Here is a 26,979-nt window from a genome sequence, read left to right as displayed (position 1 = left end):
TTACCAAACAATTCCTGTGTGTTCATTTACATACACACATATATACACACACAGCACATGTGTATCTCCAGCACAGTCCATATGTACACACTGTGGTGGAGGGTAACTGTCACAAGACTTTACACTCATACTGTGTACATCTGTATCTCTGTCACTCCAACACTCAGAAAACAGAATGAGAAACCTTTCACAGTTTCCAAAGATTTCCACCTGATTGGAAATATTTCTGTAGATTTGTACAGAGTTTAACACAGTGAGGTTATGATTCCACAGCATGTGTAACTTGTAGAACAGTATTTATGTCATATGTACAGAAATCAACTGCAGCTCAGTCCTTTATTGGAGCATCATTTATTGTGTGTGGTGTGCATATGTGTGTGTGTGTGTGGTGTCCTTTGTTGGAGCATCAGAGTGCTGGTTTACAGATTGTCATTTATACTGTGTGTGAGTGTCAGTGAGAGAGAGAGAGAGAGAGAGAGAGAGAGACAGGTGTATTGTGTGTCGGAATGAAGAAAGAGTGTGTGAGAGGTTGTGTGTGTGAAAGAGGTGTGTATGTGAAAGAGAGGTGTACAGTGCATGTTTGTGTGTGTGTTTGTGAGAGAGAAAGAGAGAGGTGGATTGTGTGTGTTCGTGTGAGTGTTGTGTGCGTGAGACAAAGTGAGAGTGTGTGACAGAGAGAGATGTGTAGCGTGTATGTGTGAGAAAGAGAAATGTAGTGTGTGTAAGAGTATTTGTGTGAGAGAAAGCGAAAGGTGTAGAGTGTGTCAATGTGTGTGTGTGTGTGTGTGTGTGTGTGTGTGTGTGTATGAAAGTGTAGCGGTTAAACATTTTAATAAATTGTCAGTAACAGATGATAAGGTTAATTGGGGCACGACCCTGATTAACAGGGACATTTTTTAATGAATTTTAAATAATTTATTAGTGATTAATAATTCAGTCTCGAATCACGAGAGTCGCCAATCTGATATGTCATTATTGCGGGCGTCTACCAAACATTATAATATAACTCTGGGCTCGCAGACGTTATAATCAAAGTATGTTTATTGAATAAGCAGAGATAAGAAAAACAATCATTGACTAGGATTCTATTAATGACCAGGAGTGTCTAGTTCACTAGACTCACTATAACTATCATAACCATGTGAAAATGATCACTGATGATTTGTGGTGAATAAAAGTAGCTAACTAGGCTAATAACGAAAAAAGAAAAGTGAAACTGTGTTAAGCAACCTGTGGGAATGCCCAACCAGCAATCTACTACTATCTAATCAACCAAACAAGACCAACGAATTAAACTTATTAATCAAACAAGAGTCGTGGTGAGAGAACACGAGTGAAGTGTAATAGATGTGTCAGGGGGAAAAGGGGAAACCATTGAAGCAGCTGAAGGGGGAACTAATTCTAGGAGTGAGGAGGTTGTATCACAGGTGAGAGGAAAGAGTTAACTAATCTAATCTGATGTATAAACAAAAAAGTTACTAAAGTTACAACCGGTAACATAAAAAGGGAAATGCCTGTTCTCACGACTCACTGGCGCTCGACCACGTAAAACCGTCTTGGTGGCACAGAGAGAGAGAACCAGCTTTCCATTCCCATATACACTGCACACATTGAACATCTACCTGCGTTGGTGTGTCCATTTAATTTTTTCTGTGTGCTTCCTCAAATATTTTAACTGTTTGTGTACATCTGTAACAGTGAGTGGTAAGGAGGCAGACGTATGTGCGGAGAAGAGCGAGCTTTATTAAGGGCAAATCCAGAGTCGTAGTCGTTAGGATAGTCCAGGGTCATAGAGCCAACACAGAGATTTACATGGATACATTATAAACCAAAACACATGAAGGCAAACAAGGGAAGCAAGCAGTAACAGAGGCTTGGAAACACGAAGGCTAAGACAAACAGTCAGACTAGGATACACAGAGTACAAACTTACAGATACAGATATGGGCTTTCAAAAATATCCAAACATTCAAACATCCAATACAACCACATTTAATAAACAGCCAAGACACAGAGAGTAAGACAGGGTTTAAATCAGGAACTTAACAAGACTAGAAACAAGGAACAGGTGTGGAAAACAGATGAGGGGCAGAGAAAATGAAACCAAGAAATGGAACAACTAGGAAGTAAAAGAAAACAGACACGATTGGGAAACCACGGAGACAGTGACGCCAGGAGGGTGGACATACGTGACAACATCCAAAAGCCAACATGAAACACACTGCTGATATGATCTACAGAGTCATACACAAGTTTCAGACTCTCTCTCCTGGCACCCCAAACTTCATAATGGGAGATTTTAATCATTGTAATATGAGAGAGACTCTCAAAGATGTCCAGCAGTACATTACCTGCCCTACAAGAGGAAATAAAATCCTGGACCATGGTCATGCATCTATAAAAATGCCAATAGAGCATCCAGGAACCCTCACTGGCTGTATGTGACCACCACACTGTTTATCTGGTCCCAGTATATAGACCATAGACCAGTATATAGATGCTGTTACTGGGAGGTGGAGTGGAGTGAAGATGCTGCTATAGCAGTGACATATAAAGGAATTAGCAGGAAAGGAGTCACAGATGACTGTGTGTTTGGATTCAATGTAAAGTCCTAGAGTCTGTACTGCTATGACAACAGTTACACTGTCTGGCACAATAAGAAGAGAACTGACATCTCTGCTCCCACCTCCAGCTCCAACAGAGTAGGAGTGTATCTGGACTGGCCTGCCAGCACTCTGTCCTTCTACAGTGTCTCCTCTCACACACTCACACACTTACACACATTCCACCCCACATTCACTGAGTCCCTCTATGCAGGGTTTAGATTTTGGTGGTCTCATTCCTCAGTGTGTGTGAGAGAGCTAGGATAGCCTCCTGTGTCCTGGAGCAACACCAGAGTCTGCAGGGAAACACACACTCCTCTACACACACAACTGGTGAACATCATAATACACACATCCTTGCTGAGTATAAAACACATACCCACACACACACACGTTACATCTCTCGCAGTATACACTACCTCACGAACACACACACACACACACACACACACACACACACACACACACACACACACACACACACACACACACACACACACACACAATGCAATCATAACCTCACTGTGTTAAACTTGCTGTACAAATCTACACATTAAACATGGAACTCTTTGGAAACTGTGAAAGGTTTTTCATTTTGTTTTCTGTGTGCTAGACTGATACAGGTGCAGATGTACACAGTATGAGTGTAATGCCTAAAGGATTTTTACAATAAAATACTGGCAACACTCAAAATCTCATACCATAACACCAAAACAGCACACACTGCTGAAACTGGTACCTCCACAGATAAATAAACCAAAAACAACTATCCAACAGCTGAATAACCCCTCAGCCTCAAATTCGCCACAGCCAATTAGCCATCACCACAAATTACCCCACAGTCCCTCATTAACAACCAAATCAGCCAAATTGCCCTCAACAAATTCCCCCACAGCTTAAAAACCCCTCAACAACAGTTACACCATTACACTAATAGCCCTCAATCACAACTACCCCAACAGGTAAATACCCACTCATCCTCAACCACCCCACAGCCATAGCAACACACTAGCAACAACTTGACACTCCATCGTAACCACCTAGCAAGACCATAGCAACCAATTGGGAACCCATAGCAGTGACCTGAGATACCACAGCAACAACCTAGTGAGACCATATCAACCACTCTGTAATACCCTAACAACCACCTGGGATACCATAGGAAACACCTATCAAGATCTATAGCAACCACCTAGCAAGACAATAGCAACCACTTGGGACTCCACAGCAACCACATAGCAACTACCTGGGAATGGCTCAACAGTATTTCAGGATTTCATTTTATATGTAAACTGCATTTGATATTTCACAGTATCAACATTAAAAAAACACTAAACAACCCCTCATCCTCAACTACCACTCAGCCATTTAACCCTCAACCAAATTTACCCCCACAACAAAATATCCCACAACATTTACCCTAGCAACTCCATAGCAACATCTTGGCAACATCCAAAACAACCATCTAGGGACTCCATAGCAACCACCTATCAAGACCATAGAAGCAAATTGGTAACACCTTAGCAACCACATTTATTATACTAATAGATAGTCCATGATTTAGGTCATATAAAAATAATAAACTGATTTTTAAATCTACCCTACATAAATGCTGTTTAAACATGATATTTTAGCTGTTGAGACATATTGTAGTCAGCTTTTAATCTAATGTCACCAAGTTGCCCCCTTTCATTACTGTAACGTCACGGAAGGGCGTGGAGCAGGACGCACAGACTTCTCATGGCTTGTGAAACATTTAATGACACAAAACATAAAGACGATGGTGGCACTCACAAATAACATTAACAACCAGCATAGACACACTTAACACTAATGACTTTAACATTAACACAAGCTAGTCAAACAAGGTTACTAATATCACATTTGGACGCTAACAAACAAACATCAACACGCTACATCAACAATGACCAACACACTGCACACTTTGACACGGGTTTATATACATTTAGACAAGGCGAGGTGCAGGTGTGTGCAGGCGTGGCCATAAACACAGATCCTCCCGCTGCACGTGGCGGGCCAAACCACGTGACTCGCGGAGGCGAGCGTTCCATGACAGTTAGCAGTTACCCCCAGTGTTTCTATACTTGTCATTTGTCTTTTTTCTAATGTCACTGTGTGAGAGCCAAATAATTTCCCCACATTACGTCATCATTGTATAAGAGCCAAAATTCTTCACAGAAATGCTTGAGTCAAATTACTTCATTTAATTCATCTTACATTCAGACTCGCCACAGTTGCTCTGGTGGCTGAATACTGAAGGTTTTGCATTATCCCTGCACATGTACATTGAGATGGTAAAAAGTCATGACAGTTTTATGAAGTGTTTAAGATGGAAAAAAAAGGCCAAGCCACAAATGTAATTCTTGACACTGAGATGACGTGAGGTAATCTGAAACTACAGAAATATAAATGTGGACATCAGTGTACATTTACAGCATTTGGTGACTTACAGAAGTGCTTTGTAGTCTCTATCAAATACAGATGCTCAGGTGAAAATAGAGAGGTAAGTGTCAATAATACTCAGGCTAAAGTCCAGCATAGAGGGGAACTTGACTGTGGACCAAAATTTCATAATTATGTTATGCGTTATCCGTTATGAATTAATATGTTCTTAGTGTGTTTACCCTTTTATTAGCAGCAAATACCCTGAGTATACATATGCATTAGGGATCCCTTGCGTTACATGTGTTTAAACAGAATCCAATATGACATATGACCAGTTGTAAAAAGACTGCATTCTGAAGTTAACTGACTATGCATTCTGAAGTTAGGTGACTAACCAACATGTCTTGCACTGAGTACAGGTCAAGATTCATTGGTCTGTGCACAACAATGCTCATATGATAAAAGCATTTAAATTTCATATATGTATTGTTAATTTACATGTTCAAGTACACTGATATTTTCATATAATGAACAATCTCAGTAACTTCAGAACCACCCTAGTTATGCAGAAATGGAACCCCAGTTATGCAGAAACTTTCTACTCACTTTTAATGGAACTGGCAGACCTATGGACATACAAACACAAAAGAGAAATATTTAAACTTATGAAATGTCTAAAACAATACGTTTTATCTTGCAAACAATGTCTATTAACTAAATGATACTAAATGCTTGTAAACATTTTATGTGATTTCTTTCAACTCATATGACCCTGCTTTATATGAAGAGTGCATTTTGAACAGTTACTGAAAGAACGAATGAGCTGTCTGGTGCTTCCATATACACCTATAAGTTAATTTATTACATCTTGATCTACTGACTGCAGGTGTAATGGCAACCTGCAAACAAGCATGAGAACAGAAACACATTCATTTCCATCATGTCATACTAAGGTCACTCCATACAGTACATAATTAGGCCCACATGTCAATGATATGAATTATGAATTTGTATCAAATTGCACTTACACAAACCGTCAAGTGTTTCACCAGCTGTTAAACCTGCAAACAGTGTAACAAAAGACAAACAAAATAAGAAATTTGACAAAAAGTTACCTTAATAGGCTACAGTATCACTACTAACAGCTATAGCTAAATACTATAACAGTCACAGATTATTATGAAAGCTTCATCTTACTTTTAGGTGTCACGGTACGGCCCCTCCCCCCCTCAAGTCTGCGTGCGTGTGTGTGTCTGTGTGTTCGTATTGCCACGCCCTCTTGTGTTGTGCACCTGACCCTTGTTGTGTGTAGTTGTCATGAGTGTATATAAGTCTCGTTTCGTATCGTCAAAGTTGTCGGTGTTTGATCCAAGTGTTAATACGTGTATGTTTAATGTGTAAATAAAACGTATGCTTATGCTCGACGTGCCTCGTCCCCGCAACACCGACCTACCAAGGATGCCTGGGAAAGGCAAAAAGAAGAAGGGAAAGAAGGGAAGTCAATGCCCTCCCACAGCACGTGTAGCGAGGTCTCCCATGGTCCTGGGCACCCTCCTGACTCCAGGTGCAGATCCAGGTACGGAAGCAGGGGAGGTGTATGGAACCCCCGGCGGGGGACCTGGACTAGTACAACGCCTTCCAGTACTCGGAGTCGGACTCTGTGGACTCATACTGTCCAGCGGAGAGGCCTTCCCTCATCCTGGCCTCGCTCCAAGGAACTACCGGGAGGGAAGAACCTGCTGAACAATTTTGGGGGGGCCCTGTGTATGGTCTGGGATCGAACGGCGCAGAGTCCTGCAGAGAACAGCCGGATCAGGAGGACCGCTACTGGGAGATGGAGTCTGCTGGGTCCTACGATCCCTATCTGGACGATCATATGGGAGACACAGATTATGGAGAGACAGAGGAGTGCAGCGACGTCTGTCTGCAGTCGGAAAGTTGTTCCGATTGTGAGGAGGAAACTTCTATGGAGGTAGAGTACCCTCATAGGGATCTTCTCTCCCATGGCGACACCAAAAGTTCACACAGCAAGGAGCCTCCAGCACCCAAGGCACCGCCCAGGACACGCCGCCCAGGTGCGAGCTAGCGAACAGAGGCGGCTAGCAGGGAGGCACTGTTGTCAAATATGGACACTCCCCCGCTTGAGGCGAGGAGCTCTAGAGCGTATGCACCTACGCCGAAGCCTTGTACAGGCAAAAAGGCAGAGGCACCAGTACCAGAACTGGGACAGTGGCCGCTACCTAGGCTGGCGAGGGACACTTCCCACCAGGATGGTCAGTCTTTGACCCAGCCGACGACTGGGGGACTGGCTGGAGTTCCTCCCCCCTTCCCTGGGCTCTTGAATTTGTGTGGGGTCATTCATGTGCCTGTGCCTGTCATCGTGTCTGTCCCGATTACACTAAATGTACCGGTCGATTTGTTCCTCTTTGTGCCTGTTAGTGTGTGCGTCCCTGTCTGTCATCGTCTTGGTCCCTGTCTTTCCCCCGCTGCCCTGTTTGCGCTGGCCCGTGGCGGGTTGTCTGGTCCTTCAACGTCACCTTTTGGCGTTGGTCTCGGGGCCGCAGCCCGGTAGGCTGACGCGCCAGGAGTCATGCCCTTGAGGGGGGGCTCTGTCCCGGTATGGCCCCTCCTCCCTCAAGTCTGCATGCGTGTGGGTGTCCTGCTTAGCCCCCGTCTGTCACATTAGGAAATATGAAGTTTAACGCTATCTGTGAACCTATGGAAAGAGAAACACACCATTATCTTAACGCAGTGATTATAAAAGCATAATATTAACAAAGGGCTGAGGCATTGTCTCATTTACCCAGATACAAATAGGCTTTAGCTAGTTAATATTTTTGTATGCGTACTGTTATGTACCTGTCCAAGCTTCTAACTGCATTTTACAGAGTTCAGATCATCAATGGTCAGTTTCTGAACACTGCTAACCAGGCATTTGTTTAGGTTATAAACCATTTTCAACAAAGTGTTAGCACTGTCATGGCAGTGGCATGGCTGTGAAACATCAGTAACAGTAGTGTTGCCGGGGTTTCATATGTGCCAGTGTCATTGGTAGGTTAAGAAAAATAAAATACTGCTGACCTGTGATCAGAAATGGACGAGTCATAATGTACTAGATGATGGTTAACCTAAACCGTGTATGGAAACAGACAGGATATAGTCTTTAGCTGTACATCTACAAGCTGTATCTACAAGGTAGGTGTTTCTATTAAGGTGGCTGGAGAGTGTATAGATTTTTGCTGGTTGGCCAGTGTAACTTGCAAAAACAAGCAATTTTGTGGAATACTCTCTTATGATTCAGCCAGTAGCCAATTAGGTCTCATTTAAATATCTATCATATTGCTTTGCATTGGCACATGGAATAAGTAAATTATAGTTGTGTAGACATAAAATGATTGATAGCACATTCCTGAGTCAATTTGGACTTGTCCCAAAGGTACAGCTGCTGCTATACCTTGTAAGTTTATTTTGGCTAGCCCATAAAAATCTTTAGTTTCTTAATCCTTTTCCACCTGCACCTTTACAAACTTACAATTTAGGAAAAAAGAGAGAAAAAACTGACTTACCTTCATAGCTGTATGGGTAGTGGAACTAAACTGAATGTCTTCTTTGTTTTTTTCTAATATAGAGATGGCTGATTTCCAGGTCATCCGACAGGCTGATTTTGTGTAGTGCAACTTCTCTCCAGAGAGACACATGCGTGCTTTTTTCCTGGAAGCAGCCCAAGTGGTCGGGCTGAAACGGCCCCATCTTTTGGAGTTTTATGGTAGTCAACTTTAAAAAACAAATTAATAATAAAAAGACGAGGCTATTTAACATAATATTAATTGTTTTAATACATAATTAATAGACCACATCCAATTACATTCTCAAATACTGAAGATGCCATTGTATTAAAAGGCAAAATCAACATTTGCTGTGGTGCTTCCCTGACTCACAGTTTATGTAAGAAAGTGTATTGTTAGCCATATGATATTTGGAAATGATTTCATAGACAGTATTTATATAAATGTTCTTAGATACAATATATAAAATTCATTTACACTCTGCTATTGTGAGGACACCAATGGACAAGATTTAAACAGTCAATCGAGTTTAGAGTTTAAAAACAAACATTTGTGCAAGTATCATGTTTGTCATTTCAGTAATGGTTTGTTATGGTCGGTATAAGATGTGCAGATTAAGATTAAGGTTAAATTTATCTCTTATGACACTAAGGGTCATAGCATATATTTAATTAGGCTAATATTTTTACAAATAATACTTACACTGACAACCCTCCTTGAGAGTGCACACTAGTCTGCTTTCCAGTCAGGAAGGTCTTTATAGGCTGGGGAGGGAGGACAGACAGCATTGCGGCATTATACTTCCAGATCTGAAGATACTGTGACCTCATCTGTTATAAACACTCCTGTGGATGGACTGAAATACATTTTAGAGCTGCCATATTTTTCTGATCAATTGTAGCCATTGATGAAATAAGACAACCAATTCGATGACTATCATCTTTTTTTTTTTAAATGGGCCACTACAAAATGCTCCCCGTCAGAGCGAGCACAAGTAGCAACCCTCTTGGTGGACTTAACCAGCACACCTTCCACTAATTTGTATGTCTCTGCTCTCTCAGCTGTATATGTAGCCACTCACCTCACCCTCACAGGTGCTGGCCTGGAATATGGAGATGCCAGTTTGGAAAACATTCTAAGGGATCAAGAGAAACAAACCAAAATTAATGCTAAAATTGATGCCTAAACATTTTTTAAATCAGCATTAATGTACATTACTCAGGACTGTGTCAATAACATGTGTTTGAAAATGGAGCTCCTTTGACAAAAGGAGCTTCTTTGCAGTTAACCAGATAACTCTGTATCCCCAGCTAGTGAAGCTTAAGTGCTATTTAATTGTTGTTTGAAATATCAATCAGTCATTTTCAGTAGCACAGGTCATTGTACCGCAAATGTTAACTTCAGATGAAGTGGAAATGACTTCATTAACTTCATTCATTCATTCACCCACAACTGATAACCAAGATGTCTGAGAGAAAACTTGCACTGTGTCCGACACAGACAGGTTAACGAGCAGCTAGTTAGCTCGGTCTGTCGGTCTGGCCACTAACTTTGCCCATTAAATCTAACTTTTACAGTAAAGTCTGGACGTACCGAGATGGGGAATAAAAGCCATAGAAAGAAATTGAGCGCAACAAATTGAAGGGAAAATGTAAAAAAGGGAGCCTGGCTTCACTTACCAAATGCTGTAAGTCAGAAGTGTGGCAGGGTGCTGGGACAGCAACGGGAGAGCCAATAACAATTGGAGAAGCACATTGGAACAGACCAATGGTGCTCTGCGGCGTTTTGGAGAATATTGGAACAGGCCAATGAGAGGACGCAAGCTCTCTGGAACACACTGGAACAGAAAATCAGGGTCAGTGGAATGAGTCAACATGTGGAGACGGACAGACCCACAAAAGATAAAGAAAATGAAAGCTAAACATGATAGAACCAACACACTGACAGAAACACAACTGGGAACAGGTTACAAGGCAACAACATGAAATGAAGAACACAGGCGACATGAACAGCAAACATGATAGGACCTTAGTATAAATGGAGGCTTAGTACAATGAACACAAGCTGAGTGAACAATAACCAGCGACAAGACTGGAGAGACACTAGAAATATATACACGAGTTAACAAGGAATATACACACGAGTTAACAAGGAATATATACACGAATTAACAAGGAACAACTAGAAACAGGAGAAAACAGGCAGAACAACCAGACAAGGGGGAGTAACAGAAAAATCAAAACAAAGAAGCTCATGGAAAGAAAACCACGTTGTAAAGCCAAAACAGAGCATGACAGGATTGCTAAAGTGACCGAGATGACAGGGAGGGGACAACCGTGACAATGCAGAGTAATAATAATAATAATAATTACTCAGATATGCAGGAATATACAGTGCAATAATAATTACTCAAACATGCAGGAACATACAGAGTAAAAGTTACTCAGGCCTACAGGAACATATAATTATTCAGTCATATAGGAAGAGTGTTCCAAAGTAGGACACTGAAGGCACTGACGTTTATACCTAAAATGTTTGTTGAAAGACATTTACTCTACAACACAGTGCTCCAATATTCCATCATCATCATCACCATCATCATCATCAGTCTTTTCACCCTCGTTGAAGCACACTGGGATGTGACGCAGCTTACATATGTAGTACAGACCTCATCCTGTATCTCATCATTACATATGTAGTACAGACCTCATCCTGTATCTCATCATTACATATGTAGTACAGACCTCATCCTGTATCTCATCATCATTACATATGTAGTACAGACCTCATCCTGTATCTCATCATTACATATGTAGTACAGACCTCACCCTGTATCTCATCATTACATATGTAGTACAGACCTCACCCTGTATCTCATCATTACATATGTAGTACAGACCTCATCCTGTATCTCATCATTACGTATGTAGTACAGACCTCATCCTGTATCTCATCATTACGTATGTAGTACAGACCTCATCCTGTATCTCATCATTACGTATGTAGTACAGACCTCATCCTGTATCTCATCATTACGTATGTAGTACAGACCTCATCCTGTATCTCATCATCATTACGTATGTAGTACAGACCTCATCCTGTATCTCATCATTACGTATGTAGTACAGACCTCATCCTGTATCTCATCATCATTACGTATGTAGTACAGACCTCATCCTGTATCTCATCATCATTACATATGTAGTACAGACCTCATCCTGTATCTCATCATCAAGTATGTAGTACAGACCTCATCCTGTATCTCATTATATATGTAGTACAGACCTCATCCTGTATCTCATCATCATTACATATGTAGTACAGACCTCATCCTGTATCTCATCATCATTACATATGTAGTACAGACCTCATCCTGTATCTCATCATCAAGTATGTAGTACAGACCTCATCCTGTATCTCATTATATATGTAGTACAGACCTCATCCTGTATCTCATCATCATTACATATGTAGTACAGACCTCATCCTGTATCTCATCATCATTACATATGTAGTACAGACCTCATCCTGTATCTCATCATTACATATGTAGTACAGACCTCATCCTGTATCTCATCATCATTACATATGTAGTACAGACCTCATCCTGTATCTCATCATCAAGTATGTAGTACAGACCTCATCCTGTATCTCATTATATATGTAGTACAGACCTCATCCTGTATCTCATCATCATTACATATGTAGTACAGACCTCATCCTGTATCTCATCATCATTACATATGTAGTACAGACCTCATCCTGTATCTCATCATCAAGTATGTAGTACAGACCTCATCCTGTATCTCATTATATATGTAGTACAGACCTCATCCTGTATCTCATCATCATTACATATGTAGTACAGACCTCATCCTGTATCTCATCATCATTACATATGTAGTACAGACCTCATCCTGTATCTCATCATCATTACATATGTAGTACAGACCTCATCCTGTATCTCATCATCATTACATATGTAGTACAGACCTCATCCTGTATCTCATCATCATTACATATGTAGTACAGACCTCATCCTGTATCTCATCATCATTACATATGTAGTACAGACCTCATCCTGTATCTCATCATCAAGTATGTAGTACAGACCTCATCCTGTATCTCATCATCAAGTATGTAGTACAGACCTCATCCTGTATCTCATTATATATGTAGTACAGACCTCATCCTGTATCTCATCATTACATATGTAGTACAGACCTCATCCTGTGTCTCATCATTACATATGTAGTACAGACCTCATCCTGTATCTCATCACTACATATGTAGTACAGACCTCATCCTGTATCTCATCACTACATATATAGTACAGACCTCATCCTGTATCTCATCATCATTACATATGTAGTACAGACCTCATCCTGTATCTCATCATTACGTATGTAGTACAGACCTCATCCTGTATCTCATTACATATGTAGTACAGACCTCATCCTGTATCTCATCATTACATATGTAGTACAGACCTCATCCTGTATCTCATCATTACATATGTAGTACAGACCTCATCCTGTATCTCATCATTACATATGTAGTACAGACCTCATCCTGTATCTCATCATCATTACATATGTAGTACAGACCTCATCCTGTATCTCATCACTACATATGTAGTACAGACCTCATCCTGTATCTCATCATTACGTATGTAGTACAGACCTCATCCTGTATCTCACCATTACATATGTAGTACAGACCTCATCCTGTATCTCATCATTACATATGTAGTACAGACCTCATCCTGTATCTCATCATTACATATGTAGTACAGACCTCATCCTGTATCTCTTCAGCAGTGCTCAGTTTCTCACCTCAGGATGATGCCTGGCTGGATATTTTCAACTCAGCGGTGATACTGACACATATAACAAATCCAGCAACAAAAACTTGTACAAGCACAAGACCCACAACCAAGATAGTACCAGGTCAGTACTATGTCAGTACCAGGTCAGTACTGTGTCACTACTATGCAGGTATTAGGTCAGAACTAGATCAGTACAGTACCAATAACAGGTCAGCACTATGCCAGATTCACAAATAGGGATTCTTTCTTTCTCTAGTCAAAGCCAAAGAAATGCCTTTTTCAAATAAATATACATGGTTTCTAAAATTACTGTATAGTTGTATAAGCAAGCACTTGAACAAGTAGTCAATGGTTAGGCTCCTGGGAGTGTGGATAGTCTCCATGGATGTTTGCAATACATTTAAAGATACTCATGACCAAGTGTACAAAGTAAACAATTACTTTCTACCCAGTAAACAATTAAAAAACAGAACAGAAGCAGATGTTAAAGTTCCATGTGATCAGCACACCTCTAACACCCTGAGGGCAGCTGGTCCACATGTCCTGTCAGACACAAAGATAACCAAGGTCCCTTTAAAATAACACCACAGGGTGTTTCTTGTTTCAGTAGTCAGTGTTTATCTAGTCATACTATTAACCCAGGCCTCAAAAACAGACATGCAGCCAGACTAGAGAACACATATGATTTGATTGGTTATTAGATTACATCCAGGTTCTGCTGATTCTAAACTTGTAGGTAGTGGGAGGAAGTTAGCTAGTGTGTTTAATTGCACAGACAGTGAGGGAGGACAAAGTCTTTATTGTATTATAATATCTCTGGTTGGGAGCAGAGCAGATGTACATGTATTTCATAATGTCTCATTATCTCATATAGTGATTTAAAATTATAATAATACTAGTATTACTAACATGGTATACAAGATTTAGAAGATTTTTGCTGGACCCAGGAACGCTGCTTGGCACAGCGTGGTAAGTAGTGATGGCAAACGCACTGGCACTTTCTTCCTAACTGTATCAAAAAAAGGTTCATTACTCGTAGCTTCATGATACAGTGCACAATAGCGGCATCTGGTGGCCAAAACTTCAAAGTGCTGTGCATCTGGTTGGCAAGGGATCTTTATTTATTTAGGTAGTTAGTTAGTTATCTATTGTGCATGTCTTCAAAATCTCATTGCTGATGTGGGTACATACATCCAGGGTTTGTCAGAATACTTTGATGGCTGAATAATGTGATGTATTCTATTACAATACATAAAACAGTAATATATTCAGAATACATTTAGAATGCACCCAGAACACATCTTACTAAGTCAGATTTAAGAGCAAAACAATTTTATATATTTTAAATTTAAGTTCTAAATTGTGAACAGCTTATCACTAAATAAAACTGATAAAATGCCATCAATTTATGACTTTATAAATTAAAGAATACATGATTATTATTATTATTATTATTATTATTATTATTATTATTATAGTGTTCTTATAAAATACTCTACCTTATTTGATGGCAAAAGTTAAAAGTGTTGAAAATTCAGAACGCTTTTTCTATTTCCGGCTCTGTGGTCACGTGATCATTGTAGAACGAATCGCACTGTATTGTGCGCTGCATCATGAAGCTTCGAGTGATGAACCTTTTTTTGATAGTTAGGAAAACATGAAACATTACGTGTTTCAGGTTCAAGTTCGACATTTAGCGGTGAGTTTAAAAGTGTTTATATGTCGTTGTACTTCTGATTACCGTCCAAATATGCGCGCTAGCTGCCAGAAGGTCTGATTTATGAACGCAACTAGCCAACTGCATAGATAATAAGTTAATATGTAATATTTAGTGCAGCTGTTTTAAAGTTTGCATGTCTGCTAAGAACTCTGATTGTTCTCGCGGACTGTTGAACGGGTTCATGTGTTCATTGAGGGACTTTAGCTCGTGCACCAGACCAGAGTCTTAACAAACATTATCGCGCTTGTGTGAGAAGCTGAGAGGAGACGCGAGTAGCTGCTTGTTGTGGCGCTTCGGCTCATCTCCATATGAGTCATGGACTTGTGAGTATCGGAACAACCAGCCCCGTGTGTCTCAGACGCTTCATTCTCCACTTCTGCACCAACGAGTTATGAACACCTGCCTTGCACCTACAGTAACTGTCTAGTTTAGTACATACTGTAACGCTTGGAGTTAGTCCTGTTTAAATTATACTCCAACCCAGATTAGCAGATCTTTGGAACTGGTAGAGACAAGCGTGTGAAGCACCTGGAGGAGATGCGGACCAGACTCACTCAGTTTAGTAGTAAACCTGCTGGTTTATTCACCACGTGACACAGGCTCGCTCCTGGAGTATTGTAGACAGCTCATACATGAGTTGTAAAAACATCCAAAGCTCATAACGCGTTACTAAAGAAGTAAATAACGATAAATGAAGATCTGGATCCAGCAACGTCCGTCACGTACAGTACAAAACCAACTCTTCCGCGTGGCCTACGTGCCCACGCCTTTTACGTAAACGTAACTTAAGGGGACAGTCCGCAAATTACTGACCGTTACAATACTCCTGTTTTATAGGTGCATTACAGACTAATTGATTCTGCATGTTGCCAGGAATATCTTATCAGCCCAAAGAAAAACTGTTTCAGGTTTATTTCCGTGCTTGTCATGTAGATTTAAGACTGGTAACAGTGCATCCACTGGCGGACAGTTTCAGGTTTTCTGGGTCATCAAGTCTTTCATGAGCTGGATCAGATGGAAAACTGTGAAGGGCGGTGGGTCCCCAGAACCAAGGTTCCGAACCTCATGTGTTAAAACCTTTCGGACAGGATTCATTTGACATGGCGAGGTGTGGTAATGTAATTATTTCCCTCGTTCCTCAGTGATTTTACTCGTCATGTCAGTCATTTTACCTACTGCAGCGTCAGCAAGAATTCTTGCACCTTTTTCCTGGTATGAACGTCCGTTTGCTGTAATCTCAGGGGTTTTTAAATCCCGGGCGAATATCCAGGGTTCACATATCAGAGTTTGGGCGCTTTTGTCTCCAATCACGGAAGTGCTTGAGGAGGCAAATGACTTCTCAGAAGTTTTAAGTAAATTCCCCTACATATATGTAACCAGCTAATATTCAAACCCAAGTTATTATTACTATAAGTGGTTTCATTAAATAACAGAATTCTGTGCAGATGTGTGAGAAATATTCTGTGGTTTCTTTCAATGAAAGCTACGCATCACGTGGATATTTCTGTGAGACAGTAATACGTAAATCCAGTAGCCACTGACGTCTGTAATTTATCCCGAGGTTTCTGATCCTGTGTGCGAGTCTGTCATACACTCTAGAGGTCTTGTGGTAAAGTTGCTTTACGTACACGACTGGAACATGAGTCCCGTCTGATTAGCACTTTAGTGTTGCCAGAAATATCAAACACAGCATGACTGCTGGGAATAAGGGAGCTGAACAGTGACACAACATACAGGCAGGCAGGACTGTGATGTTCTGGACCCTGAACTAACCCCCTCTGGTAAAAGAGGATTACTGTGCTGCTGATGTGTAGTGGGGTTTAGTCCTGTTTCTACTGTGGGATAGATGGTGCTTTAGTCCTGTTTCTAATATTGTTTAGTAGTTTAGTCCTGTTTCTTTTATGGCAGGTGGTATAATTACGTTAATGTAAATGACTGACTGACTTTTTTTCCTAGTAGTGAACACCGTGAGATTTACTCAGCTGCTCCTACCTGTAGAGTACTGACTGGGTTCTCCTGTCTCCTCTGTACAGTACTGACTGGGTTCTCCTGTCTCCTCTGTACAGTACTGACTGGGTCCTCCTGTTTCCTCTGTACAGTACTAACTGGGTTCTCCTGTCTCCTCTGTACAGTACTGACTGGGTCCTCCTGTCTCCTCTGTACAGTACTGACTGGGTTCTCTTGTCTCCTCTGTACAGTACTGACTGGGTTCTCCTGTCTCCTCTGTACAGTACTGACTGGGTTCTCCTGGCTCCTCTGTACAGTACTGACTGGGTTCTCTTTTGTCTCCTCAGACATGCTGAGCAGGTGTCACTGTGTTCTGCTGTTACAGCTGCTGACAGTCATAGCTGGTAAGTGGATAGAACAGGTTCTCTGAGGTCATCAGAATTTCATCCTTGACTTTGGTGTGTTAACCGGACTATTGTACCGGCTTGACCTTTATCTTTATTTAATCTTCTTTATATTTAATACAATTATTATTCAAATTAATTACATTTATAAATCCTGATGGTTGTTTTTAATAATTCATTTTGCGCTACACAGCATAAACAATATCATCCATTTTTTTAACATTTAAAAAGATTGTAAACATATTTATTGCATTGCTGCTATTCATGAGAACTGTACTGTATAACTCACTGTGGATGCTCAGCTCGTCGTACCTACTGTATAACTACAGTGTCTGTCTCACTCATAGACCCCATTCATAGTCAGCTGGCTAAGGTAGCATGAACACAGTGATGCTTTACTAATAATGTCGTAAGCCTTTCTTCAGAACACTGAGAAGGTTCAGGCTGCTATAGGCCCGCCCCCGTAGTGAGAAACATAAAATTAATAAATTTCATTGGTCAGATTTCCTGCTAATAGATTTGCATTTCAGAACCCTTTCTGATCACCAGATCACCAGAATGGTCATGTAGACACAGACATAGAAGGCACAGATGTCCCTGCAGCCGTACTAATGAGCAGTATCAGTCAGTTCTGCTCTTACATAGAAATGCATCTTTGAGTAACCAAGAATATTTAAGTAGCCTGAGTGAATGGTTGATATTTTTAGTTTTACTGTATTTATAGAGACAGCATGATACCAGTTGATAGACATCTGATACCGATGTCTTGCATTTGAATGTCGTCTGATATCAATACCAATCTGATATTTTTTCATTAAAAGCCACTGTGGTTCAGCTGTGTAGGGAATTATTTTTTGTGTGGGATGTATTATATATGCTGTATCATGCATGGATATGACAAATAAAATAAATAACATTCTAAATAATAAATATCAACTTGTAAACAATATTTATTGCCTTGATATGAAACATTGGGTCATTTTCCTCTATAAATAATATTATTATAGACTAATATTGGGTCTAATATTTGGTTTAATTAGTTTGATTTGTTTTTCTTTCTACTTTCAGGACTTGTTTGACAATATGATAAAGTTTTAGTTAATATATATGTAGAAATATAGAAACTTCTAAAGAGTTCCTAAACTTTCAAGCACCACTAACGTTTTAAACTCTCTTTTCTTAATGTGTCTTTCAGGCTCTTTTCCTTCAGTAAAGGTGAATCTTCATGATGCTGCTACTCTCCCCTGCACTCAGCTGTGTTCTGGTCTGGTCACATGGACTTTATATCGTAACCCACATGACATACTGGCTCAGTTTAACCAGACATCCTGCCAGTCAGAGGAGGGATTTCACATGTCCCATGATCAGTACCTGAAGGGAGATCTCTCCCTCACCATCACTGATGCTGATTACACTAAGAGGTCCTTGTACACCTGCACCTGTAGTGGTAAAGACATCTGTGATGTGAGTCTACAGATAGAGGGTAAGTGTCCTCGATGGATTACCTAGATATTGTTACTAAACCATTATTAATGTAGACAGAACTTTATTTATATGGAGTAAATAAGGTAGAACATAGAAAACTTCACAAACATCAAATATGTGGGGAAAACAGAAGGAGCTTGTATGTAATGTTTAAATGTCTGTTAGATTTACAGTTCTGAGGTTACATGGTCAAATCAGTTGTATATTACATTGAAGTTTCTAATTGTTTTTCCCCACAGCCTGGAATTCTTCAGTTCAGATTAAGCCTGGATAAGGAGAATGCTGTATAGTTTAATCTCAGAGAATGTGTATTAATATACATTGTGGGATATCAATTGATAAACTTTAAATAATATATTATCAAAATGCTGCCAGTGTGACTCCAAGGTCAAAGTTAGCCGACACCACCAGCATGACCTGAGCTGCCACAATCCGCTGCTCATCAGGAGGGCGACCTTACATAAGGTAGAGAGCAGAGCTGCGTGCCCAGCTCCAACTGCCCCCTCCCTGGTGCTGCAGTGCAACCGTGTGCCCCGGGTATGCAAGACTGAGGAAAAAACCAAGAGTCAGGACAAGTGCCAGGCTGGCCAGACTGCCTCTAATCCCCCTGGAGCCAAAGACACATCTGTTGTGAAGGTTTATTTCTCTCTGTTGTTAACAAGGTGGGACAACAGACAGGTGAGCATAGGGGACCTTGGATCAATGGGTTAAAAAAATTACTTCTGACATTTACTTCACCCTAGAATACTAGAGAATTGAGTTAATTTTCTATTAGGTTCATTTCATCAGATAATCTAGAAAATGTATTAAACGATGGCACTTCTAAGGATATTTGAGAATGGAGTCTGTAACGAAAACTGCAGCAAGAGAAACAAGAATGTACTAAAGAGATTACATATAAAACTCCTAAATTAACCTTATATTTCATAAGTAGTGAAGAAACAGTTATTTTAGGCAATAGTCCTGTTCAGATTTGTTTTATTTGTCTGTTGTGTCTCAACACCTGCACATGTGAAATGAATGGACTTCACCTGCTCTGCAGATGATGACGGTCAGTTGCCTTACAGCCTCTGTAAGCAATAGAAACCTTCAGGGCCATGTTTGCAAACTTGTTCTCCAACCTGATATTGTCTGACATCTAGCATTCCTGACACTCGTGCATATTACTTCCTGAGAAAAATCTTTAATTAAATGTAGTTTTAAATGTATGCAGAGATGTTGGTCTGTGATATTTCCATTTCAATCCTCTTGAGTGTGTCTCCGTTTCCTGTAGGATGACTAAAGAGAGAACCTCCAGTGTAAATGTAAAAATGGGGGTACGTTTGTTGTCTTTCTTCACAACTGCTTCCTCTCCAACATACACATACTTGTGTTCTTTTCTTTCTACTGGACAAATACAACACACATTACATTTACTTTGACTTAAAGCACAAAGTTCCACTTCTGACTCTTGGTTTTTCCTGATTCAGAAAACACCAGTTCTCTTCTGCTGGTAATCAGGGAAAGAAACTCATTACATATCTGAATGTTTTATGTTTTACACAGTCACAAATGACCCCAAACGTAAGTAACCAAAGCTGATTTTAAAGACTGCATAAACCTACAGATCAAATTATGTAAATGATCATATTACTTACAGTGAGTAAAACCATAAGAAAATAAGTAAGTAATAGATAACTGTCTCTAAGCCCCATTAACCACATTAGTACTTTAATACTGATTTTTGAATAAATAAATAAATAAATAGTACAGTAGAAATTGCCCAGTCTTGCAGTTGTGAAAGTCAAAGGTTGTCACTCTTTGGTGGTAGGAGAACTGATTTGGCATTATGGGAAAATTCATAGACATCGTAATCATACCTTCTCTGTATGAGTGAGCATTGAAACCCCATTAAAAGTAGAATGACTTCAATATAAATATATTTTTAAAAACTGGCACAGCAGAGTTTTTTCAAATTTGATCTGATAGCCAAGTGCCACCACTCAGTTTTTTTTAGTGTGATTTTTCAGTACTGGAGATCCCCTTGGCCTGCATATGTGCAATATTGCACTAGTGGTAAGTCCTGTTTTAGCTGGCAGTCAAGCTGTATGATAAACCTCTGAGAAACACTATATAGGAAAATCATTTTGAGCAGTGCTTAATTTTGTCGTAAAAGTCGTAAAATCTAATCTAATCTAAAACTCTTCCAAAAAACTGTTAGTCTCCGTTTCTCTCTGTTTAGGGAGCGTTAGTTTGAGCAACGAAATACCGCAATATCGTGCATATAGGCGCATTCCAATTTGAATCTCGGGGACTTGACCGTGAATCGCTAACGCGCGGATAGCTTCACCGCAGTCAACGGAGACCACTAGTAGTTTGTGCAGTACTCATTCAGACTCTTCTTACGTACCCTTAATACTTGAATAAGGAAGTATACAGTGCAACCGTACGTGCTCTGTTCTGTTTTTGGTGGGCTTTTCTGTGACATCTACAGCTTCCTGCTGAAACAAACGACATTGTAAAAAAATAAAAATAAAAAAACCCCCACAACAATCTTTCATCCATTCAATAACGTACTGACAAAGGAGTAAACCAAACATAAAATGGTGAGATACTTTTATTGACTCTGCTCCAGTTATTCAACTGAAAGTGAAATCAGAGTTCATACCAAGAAAGTCTTAATAAAAACACCCCATACTTAAAAGAAACAAAAGTCACAAACAAGGGCAATTGCTTGTTGTACATTATATGTATCATATTTCTTCAGATTGTAATGATTTTTTAATTAGCACTATAAAACATGAAATTTATTTTAAACTTTAGTTTTGTTATATTCTATAGTCTAATGTATTATAAAAATGTTATAAAACATTTTATAAAAATAAATGGTAACACTACATGGTGCCACTGCCCACATGTCTTTGTTCTGTCAATATATCTTGTGTTTACACTCCTTTAACCCCATATTGCCTTTAGATATTGTAAGGTGGGCTCAAACTCAGGTCAGCTAGCTGACGACGCTGCCAGCCTACTGGGTGAGCAACTATGCTCAAATGTTGGAACAGGTATACAAGAAAAGTAAGTAACCAAAGGGAAGTTGCCGCTTTGCTGCAAGGCACACAAAGAACCGCAAGACCGCAGCAGCTATAAAAACCAAACTTCGAACCAAAATGATATCACGCATAATTATCACTTATTAGAGCCGGATACTGTCGCCGTTTCTTGTAAACATCATCGCACCGTGCGAAGCTCACACGAGCGCATTAACAGTCGCGAACATCCTCGCAAAGTGCACAAACGACAGCGCATTTCTAGGAGAAAACAGTCTACAGCGTAGCACCATACTCCATAACATGCAACCAGTTATGCTCTGTGGCGTGTCGATGAGGAGAGCTTAGTTTGGCAGAGGACGCGGTCGCGATAAGCAAATGTCGCGTTTGCATTGCGCCAAAAGGTTCGAGACGTACCTGTAGCTCTAATTTGTAGACCTGGTGTAAATGCGTCGGGAACACTGTGAGCTGGTGCTTCACTTGCAGGGAAACCGTGTAATCCATTGACTAGAAGACCGGGGCGCGCGTGTGGAATTGAAGATGCTCGCGCAGCTGCCTACGGTGCCGCGGTTCTATCGCAGACGGTTCTCCGCCCCGCTGACGTCTCATTGGCCAGCAGACTGTAGTATTCACCCCCCCATGCGTAGCAGCTCAATAGGCAGTCAGGTAGCATGAAAGCGTTTGTATTCAGGTATGCAGGGCAAAACAATTGTAGAGTTACGTATGCTAGCTGCAGACAACTGAGAGTTGCAGAGTCGTTAATGGAAGAAATCTGTCTGAAACGGACGCGTTTACAGAATTCAGTACTGTAGGTTACAATGGACGAGGGCTACCTACATTCCGACCTAACCAGATCAGCCAGTACAAAGGTAAACATTGAAAATACCAGATGACATCGAGTCTCCAGTATTCCTTGTCGCACACTGTGGCGCTGTACTGTACACAAATAAGAGTATGTCACTGGTTTCATAAATAAACACGAGCGATAACGACAGGGAAATCTCTCTCTCTCTCTCTCTCTCCCTCCCCCCCACCCCCATCTCGTTTCATGCGTCTGCTAGCACAAGAAATTTAACTGAAACAAATATATTGCATGACTATACAATCATAAGACTAATTAATGATCACATTTCCAGAACTGGTATGTTCTTGGTATTTAAAAAAAACAACAACCGTATTTTCCATGATAAATATGCAGTTCATCATAATGCAACCCCCCCACCTACTTGCATATTTCATAAAGTGACAGATCTTAAAATCCAAATATCAATCACATCTAATCAAATCATTTCCATTCTGACTTTAACCTGAAGTGATTTCAATGATGACGGGTCTTTATCAGTACATAGGCACAGATTTGCCTGTAGGACTTTTGCAGGAATTTCTAAAGCATTCCAGTTTTTCCCTGCAGATGGGGCCCTGGGAAGAATTTAGCAGCAGCAACTTCACCTTGGAGAGCAAATAGGAGGTGTAGGGAGCAGCATTTTGGAGTGACACTCTCATGGACATGCCCGGAGGCTAACGCTCAGTCTCGCTCTCCTCGGCAAAGCGCCCAGGATCCCTCTGTGTCACAGGCCTGCCACATCTGGCACGAGGACAAAAAGGGAAATGGAATTAGAAAGACACTCGGGATCTTTTATTAAGTGCATTAATCAAGGCAGGGTAAATAAATATTTTATTACCAAAGACCGACCTTGGATTTGAGCCCCAATCTGCAAAGTGTTACTCTTCTACGCTTCACTACTGCTAAATGTGTTTGGTTCATATATACATTAACAAGGCACTGACACTAATATTGTTTATAATGAGTTTAAAATCTGTTAGTGAACCATGATGAAATTCCTGACTGTAAAATGTAAGGAAATGACAAATTCCTGACTTTGTTGTTTATCTGACCTTCCATTCATATTACATTTCATTCTGAAACTCCCCCACTAGTGACACGTAACTTTGGTCATTTTTGCACGAGGGGTTACAGTTATTACCCAAAATCAGTCATATTTGGGATGACACACCCTTGAAGTTGTTGAAAGAGGTAACTGAGGTTGTATAAAATGCATACAAGAGGCAAAACATTTCCATCTTGGGTACAGGAGGAGGTCAGGGAGGTGTTTTAGGCAGCGGGGCAGAACTCCTTTCAGCAGAAGGAGAAATGGGACCTGCTGCTTTTGTCCAAATAAAATGCATCAGCTGCAGCTGTCACCACAACGTCATGTATTGTCAGACACATCCATTGAGAAGTAAACACATGCTATTTTTAGCTTCATTCTGGAACTTCACACATTGATCTCTTTTGGAGCATAGTCACTCATGGCAGGGTGAATCATGCCCCGAGTCCAGAATCTCACCAAAAATATTCCGCCCCCGAGAAATTCCTGAGTCAGCGCATCACAGTAGAATCAGGCTGCCAGAAACTTACTCAGCCACCAAGCAAAGGAGCTGTGAGATGCCACTGAGCATGTGACAGCATGACAGGTGATTCATAAGTGTCACTGATCCCAGATCAGGGGGACTGAGTATGCAGGCTTTCCCCCTGAAACTCAGCTGTCATGCTGTCACTGGCAAACGGCTCAGTAACATCAGGGAGAAACTGAGTGACACCTGTTTTAATAGTACAGAGACTAACACCCAGCCCAGTAAGCTGGACAACATTAGGAGGCCATACAGTTGGGCCCAAAACAGCACAGAAGAATTCCATAAAGCAACCATTACTGCTGAAATTCAAACACTTTCAGACACCTTTCACAACACCACATATGCTCACAGTAGAGAAGGAGTTAATCTGGCAGTGTTCCGAACGCCAGGAACCACACTCAGCCCCGCATTGCCACGCCTACCTCGTCCCTCCGACATCTCTGATGCGGTTCGTCAGAGTCCTAATTACACACCTGATGAATATTCTCCCCATTACTACCCTCCTCAGCCATCATCAAGCAAAGGAGCTGTGAGGTGCCACTGAGCATGTGACAGCATGACAGGTGATTCATAAGTGTCACTGATCCCAGATCAGGGGGACTGAGTGTGCAGGCTTTCCCCCTGAAACTCAGCTGTCATGCTGTCACTGGCAAACGGCTCAGTAACGTCAGGGAGAAACTGAGTGACACCTGTTTTAAAAAAAGGTCCTTCCAGCAGAGGACAGAGTGGTACTGCAGAGGTCTGATTTTGAAAGTTTTTGGGGTTTTGTGCAAATGTGTGCAGTACATTTGGTTTTGTCCTGACAATGCATGAAAATATAGATTTTTTTTTTATTAAACTACAAATTACACCAGAACTCCTTTCACACTACATACGTCATCACGTTTTCATATCTGCACCCCATGCAGCCCTTGCATGCTATAAAAATATTAATGATGGTTGGATGGTTTACAAAAAATTTTTTTACAAAAAAAAAAAATGGGGTGGGGGGTAAATATTATAATGCAGTGTGATCATCAACCCCGGTGATGTACCATTCTTCAGAGTTCATTTCCTGAATGTATCCAACACCTGATCCAGCCAGTCATGTCTTTGAAAAAGCAGGGTGAAATGTGTTAGGGTTGGGTGAGGTGAGGTGTGTTAGGATTGGGTGAGGTGAGGTAGAGTTAGGGATGGAGCTGAACTCTTCAGGAAGAGTTCAGGTTCATGTTCCCCTGAATGTCACGAACAACCATTTGGTGAGGCAGTTGAACATCTGGACAGAATGTTCCCCCTGGATTCCTTACTCTGTCATACTGGTCTGCTCTGTTGCCTATGGTTGGCTGTGGGGAAAACACTCCGGCACTCTCCCTGGGCACTGTGGGTAAGTACATCATGCGGTCAGCTGCAGTATCACTGTTCGTTCACTGTCTGATGGCCTCATCTCCTCACAAGGTCTCTATAAATCACACAAGTGATCAATCTACATCAATCACTCTGCACTGGAACTACGCGGGTATGCCAGAAAGCGGAATGGGCTAAATGAATTATTGGCTACTGCTAAAGTGTGATGGTCAAAACCGTCTATTTTTACAATGGTGTTAGTCAGATTGGAGGTGTATTTTTATTACTGCAGCTAAGGCTATGACAGAGCAGAAGCAGTTAGGCCTTGGTTAAGCAAATGATATGGCATACATTGCATGAATATTCCTTCTATATGACGTCAGGCTACATTAAATCTGGCAATATAACTACAGCATCAAGGCCAACACAGGCTGTAAAATATTATTTACTTAGTAGACTGAGAGTTGGGGGTTTAAACATGAAGCCTAACAACTTTCATAGCCACTTATTTAGCATAGTACACTTCCCCCCTAAGATGAAGTCAGATTCGAGCAGTGCTATAGGATGAGTGCTTGTCATAGTGTGTCATAGTGACCCAATGTTTTCTCTCCCTGGGGGTGGTCTTTCAGATCTGCCAATTAATCCCAAGCTTTTCTGGCTTGTGTTTACTAACAATTTTTACTGTAAGTAGTTGAGGTATCTGGTTACTGTTATAAATATCAGTAGATGCTAAACCCCATCTTTTGGCAAGCACAGGTCATCCTCTACTGCTTCATCAGTGCTCAGATTGCGAACACACACACCCCTCCATCAGGGAGAAAGGCAGAGGTGAATCTGAGTGGAGACCACATGAAGGAAACCCAAGGGCATACACACACACACACACACACACACACATACACACACACACACACACACACACACACATACACACGCATGCACACACACACACACGCACAAGCGCCTGCACACACACACACACACAAGCACATGCACATGTGCACGCACACACACACACACACACATGCACACACACACACACACGCACATGCACATGCGCACACACACACACACACACACACACACATAATCGCTTGCAAAGGCATACACACTGACTCCAATAAGGCTGAAGCTGACAGGAAGTTCAAGGTGACCCACAGTGATATGACAACTCCTTCCTGATGCATCACTCTTCCTCCATCCCCACCCCCACCACCATGCACAACCAACCCCCTCAGACACAGAGGAAAGAG

The 26,979-nt window shown here is 41.0% G+C and overlaps 1 protein-coding gene and 1 long non-coding RNA gene across 3 annotated transcripts in view; both read right to left on the bottom strand.

The window, feature by feature from the left end:
* LOC118241385 (myb-binding protein 1A-like protein) overlaps positions 1-6,118 on the bottom strand; it is a 9,346-nt gene extending 3,228 nt beyond the window's left edge. The window contains exons 1-2 of the mRNA XM_035526274.1: positions 6,038-6,118; positions 5,616-5,635 (exon numbers count right to left, since the gene is read on the bottom strand). The gene's annotated coding sequence lies outside the window, so the exon portion shown is untranslated. The remainder of the gene's footprint in view (positions 1-5,615; positions 5,636-6,037) is intronic.
* A 359-nt stretch (positions 6,119-6,477) lies between these two features.
* On the bottom strand, positions 6,478-10,300 carry LOC118241397. Of its 2 annotated transcripts, none has more exons than XR_004776050.1 (6): positions 10,255-10,300; positions 9,657-9,710; positions 9,278-9,339; positions 8,576-8,783; positions 8,091-8,137; positions 6,478-7,725 (listed from the first exon to the last, which is right to left on the bottom strand). It is a non-coding gene; the product is annotated as an uncharacterized LOC118241397 (long non-coding RNA). The 2 variants fall into 2 exon arrangements; XR_004776049.1 differs by having other exon boundaries at positions 9,278-9,330.
* Positions 10,301-26,979: the final 16,679 nt, after the last annotated feature.

This window comes from Electrophorus electricus, chromosome 5 (genome assembly GCF_013358815.1).
Source record: "Electrophorus electricus isolate fEleEle1 chromosome 5, fEleEle1.pri, whole genome shotgun sequence".
Classification (NCBI taxonomy): Eukaryota; Metazoa; Chordata; class Actinopteri; order Gymnotiformes; family Gymnotidae; genus Electrophorus; species Electrophorus electricus.
This window is presented reverse-complemented; position numbering and strand designations above follow the sequence as displayed.